At 45.1% G+C, this 4,864-nt stretch overlaps 1 pseudogene; it reads left to right on the forward strand.

The window, feature by feature from the left end:
- The first annotated feature begins 2,028 nt into the window (after positions 1 to 2,028).
- Positions 2,029 to 2,146, forward strand: LOC126189752 (5S ribosomal RNA; annotated as a pseudogene).
- Positions 2,147 to 4,864: the final 2,718 nt, after the last annotated feature.

The following is a 4,864-nucleotide window of genomic DNA, read 5'->3' on the forward strand; positions in this document are numbered from 1 at the left end:
GTTCATCGCAATGTCGCCAAACACGGATGCGACCATCATGATGCTGTAAACAGAACTTGGATTCATCCGAAAAAAAATGTCGTTTTGCCATTCGTGCACCCAGGTTCGTCGTTGAGTACACCATCGCAGGCGCTCCTGTTTGTGATGTAGCGTCAAGGGTAACCGCAGCCATGGTCTCCGAGCTGATAGTCCATGCTGCTGCAAACGTCTTCGAACTGTTCGTGCAGATGGTTGTTGTCTTGCAGAGGTCCCCATCTGTTGACTCAGGGATCGAGACGTGACTGCACGATCCGTTACAACCATGCGGATAAGATGCCTGTCATCTCGACTGCTAGTGATACGAGGCCGTTGGGATCCAGCATGGCGTTCCGTATTACCATCCTGAATCCACCAATTCCATATTCTGCTAACAGTCATTTGATCTCGACAAACGCGAGCAGCAATGTCGCGGTACGATAAACCGCAGTCACGATAGGCTACAATCCGACCTTTATCAAAGTCGGAAACGTGATGGTACGCATTTCTGCTCCTTACACCAGGCATCACAACAACGTTTCACCAGGCAACGCCGGTCAACTGCTGTTTGTGTACGAGAAATCGGTTGGGAACTTTCCTCATGTCAGCACGTTGTAGGTGTCGCCACCGGCGCCAACCTTGTGTGAATGCTCTGAAAAGCTAATCATTTGCATATCACAGCATCTCCTTCCTGTCGGTTAAATTTCGCGTCTGTAGCACGTCATCTTCGTGGTGTAGCAATTTTAATGGCCAGTAGTGTACGTTCGAGTTCCAGTTCGGCAAACATTTTCATATGTTTCCAGTAAATTGTATAGCTGTTCTGGTACCATTTAGGCATTTTGAGAATACAGTTCATGATTAATAAGGCTGTTGATCGTCAGCAGTGTCTGTTCCTTTAGACATGCAAGCGCTTCCAGATGAACATTGAATCGAACTATATAGACACTTTCAAATACGGACACTGCACTGAGGTGTTCTATGCCAAAGCTATGGCAACCTGATAAGAAAATTAAATAATTGCCATAAAATCTTCTCAGGCTTTCAGTGGTTAGAATCCCATTAGCTTTCGACCGAGCTCTCCTTGGCCGTTGTCAACTGGTAAATGACTACTGTATACCGTGACCTCGCCGTTATAGAGCCGCGCTGCAGGCTGTGGCTTCACTGATGCTCTCTTCCTCGCCAAATATGGTAATGGTTTCGTCAGCGTTTGTTGCGTCTGCTTCAGCCTCGCAATAGCTTCATCCCAGGCTGTTGTGAGCTGTAAGCCACCGACCTTATTGATGGTATTTTCGGTTGTTTTTATGTCTATAGCTTCTTTTACAGCGCTACTCCAATATTCCTTCATCCTCATAATGAAAGATGTTTCATTGAGTAGAATTTGGTTTCAATTTTGAAAGGTGTGTTCTGTCGTGGCTGATTTTTCAGGATAATGTAGGCATAAGCACGTCTCGTATTCCATCTGGCATTGCTACACAATGGTTGGTTGGTTGTTTGGGGAAGGAGACCAGACAGCGTGGTCATCGGTCTCATCGGATTAGGGAAGGATGGGGAAGGAAGTCGGCCGTGCCCTTTTAGAGGAACCATCCCAGCATTTGCCTGGAGTGATTTAGGGAAATCACGGAAAACCTAAATCAGGATGGCCGGACGCGGGATTGAACCGTCGTCCTCCCGAATGCGAGTCCAGTGTCTAACCACTGGGCCACCTCTCTCGGTGCTACACAATGTGTACTGTTTCACTGACGTAGTATCAGCCACACTTGACCGGTATCTTGTATGCTCCAGGCGTTATAAGCCATAGATCGTCCTTCACAGGCCTCGTAAACTGTTGTATTTTTGCTGGGGGCCTGAACACTGATGAAGTGCCGTGTCTCTTCAGCAACCAGCTAATCTTTCTCAACACCCTCTTCTTCGGTAGTGTTTTTTCTGCATATCTGACTGAAAACAGCCTGTGATACGTGGTGGTGACTGAAGCCATTTTACTGGAAGATTTTTCGGGGGTGGCATAGTATTAGTGCCAATGGCCTTGCCGCAGTGGTAACACCGGTTCCCGTTAGATCACCGAAGTTAAGCGCTGTCGGGCTCGGATGGTATTTGGATGGGTGACCATCCGGTCTGCCGAGTGCTGTTGGCAAGCGAGGTGCACTCAGCCCTTGTGAGCAAACTGAGGAGCTACTTGATTGAGAAGTAGCAGCTCTGGTCTCGGAAACTGACATACGGCCGGGAGAGCGGTGTGCTGACCACATGCCCCCCCCCCCCCCCCCATGCCCGCATCCAGTGACGCCTATGGGCTGAGAATGACATGGCAGCTGGTCGCTACTGTTGGGCCTTCATGGCCTGTTTGGGCGGAGTTTAGTTTAGTATAGTTCTAGTGGCAGACTTTCAGCTTCTGAGACGACTTTAGCATGTTGGACAAAGGTGTTCAGAACACCACGTTTTTGGTTGGATGGTGGTTGCTGAGAGTGCGCATTGGTTATTCAGTGATTGAACCGCCACACTGTCCCACTGATCGCGAAATACTGACGACCATATAGGAAATACGAGGATGTCAACACTTTGCTGAAACAATTCCACAATTGTACTAGCAAATAACTGAGAGAGACCTATACAGTCTTTGAAAGGAACACACACAAATAGGAAGACCATATGAAAACTGGCCCTTATATCACCTTGCCTAAGACCAGATGTGTAATTCAGTTGATAAAATCGTCGATGTTCTTGAGGTGAAGCACAATGCGACCCGCAATTGATATAAGTATGCTGCACACTTTACCAGTCTACAGGTTGGTGACCCAATGGTGTTCACAATGGGGTGAAGAGAATCCGATTTGTGGGTTTTTGATAGCCCATAAAGTGTAGGTGGTATCTGTCCTGAGAGAGAAGATTCTTAATAATGGCCCTTTTCAATGATGACTGTTTTAGGGGCTCTAAAGTCTACCTCAATTTGCTTGACGTTGGATCCCATGGCAATTTCTGGTAGGTATCTTCCCCGACAATCAACCGAATTTTAGCATTATTCAGAATGATGGATGTGTTGGCCCTGTCAGCTGGCAGAACAACGATGAGGAGGTCGTTGCAGACTATATTAACTCCATTGCATTCAGCCCCAGAGAAGTTAGTCATTGGTGGATTAGATTTTGAAATAATGTGGTATGTTTTGTGATTGAATTTTGTCTGCACTGTCAGTAGGCATTGCTTGCTGAACCCCACTTATAATACCCTCCAATAGGGATTCTTCAAGGCGCTGTTGCAAATCTGATACCTTTCGTAAGTGCAGATATGACATCTGCATCGACATCTCTCTCTGTCATAATGATGGCAGTCCATTCTGTTGATTTTCATTCTGCACCTTATTATTGTTGAAAGAGATATATGAATTTCCCTTTCCGTTTCTCTGTGATCTTCATCTGCAATGAGACCTTTCGTGCAGTTTTGGCCACGTTGATCCACTCCCAATCTAGTCCTGAGAGTACCTATGTCAATTGCAGGTGGACAACCAGTAGCTCACAACTGTCTGAATCCAGCTGTCTCCTAGTAAAACATAACCGTTCCCACAGCAGGTCAGAGCTAGGTGATAGATTCTTCTGGCTACAGAGGTATTTATATGAAGGATCACCATGCCAAATCGTGAAATTGTGTACACTTCACATCTCAGCAGCTTATCAGGAAGGCTAGGGAGGGTAACAGGCTAGTCTTCTAACACCCAGCTAACCCAGGCTTTTAATGCTGTGCCACGTTTCCTCTCCATAGAGATACGTAATGTGTGAATGCATGGTCACACGGTGATATGAATTAATAAAATCTTTTCGGGCTTCCAGCAACGTTGGGTGGTAGGAATCTCATGAGTCTCCCTATATAGGTAACGCATAATTGTGCAAGAACAATAGACACTGAGACATATGGAGATTTGGATCGGTCCTGGAAGCATGCTCAGATAGCCAAAGTGGTTAATCTGGATTTGAGTCCTGATCTGACAAAAATTTTCATACTCGCAATTTGCTAATTAATTCATTTGATGAGGAGTACAGAAGCTCTCACCACCATTTTTCACCGTGGATCAAAGTTTACAAAACCTGCAAAACTGTGAAGACTATCACAGTGTGACAACTGGAGCAGCAGCATGCCAGTGGCCATTCTACACGCACATGACACATTCCAACGCAGGGGTTAGGGCTGTGTTTCACAGTTTCCCACAGGCGATGGAACCTGATCACCTGAAAGAAGAGCTGGAGGACCTGATGTTCGAGGTGCACAATGTGTTGTGTGTAATCTACCCCCTCCTTCCTACTTGCAGCTATTGTCCACAATAAGCAAAGTCTTGAAAAATTTGAGAGGAGCGAAGAGTACAGTAAACTTTCTAGTTTACTTAGCTTTTTGTGGATAGTTGGCTCCATTTCCTCTTGTCTAGATGTCTGATTCTTGAAGCTGAAAATGTCACATCTTAGGTCCTCCCGGTTGGTTTGATGTAAATGAATTTGAAGATTGTTGTTGCAGAATTTTTGTTGTTACATTAATATATTTTGACACATTTTAGTGTATCATACAGTCTTTTGATTTTTCACATTAACAAAGCTGACATTACATTGTTCACATAAAATACAAAAATACGCCCGATCACTTCAGAGACATGCTTACTACTGTCTTACTCAACTGAAACAACAATATTCCAAAGTGTTTACAATTTTTATTGACAAATGAATTTCTGTTAGTTCAAATGGCTCTGAGCACTATGGGACTTAACTTTTAAGGTCATCAGTCCCCTAGAACTTAGAACTACTTAAACCTAACTAACCTAAGGACATCACACACATCCATACCCGAGGCAGGATTCGAACCTGCGACCATAGCGGTC

This window comes from Schistocerca cancellata, chromosome 5 (assembly GCF_023864275.1).
Source record: "Schistocerca cancellata isolate TAMUIC-IGC-003103 chromosome 5, iqSchCanc2.1, whole genome shotgun sequence".
Taxonomy (NCBI): domain Eukaryota; kingdom Metazoa; phylum Arthropoda; class Insecta; order Orthoptera; family Acrididae; genus Schistocerca; species Schistocerca cancellata.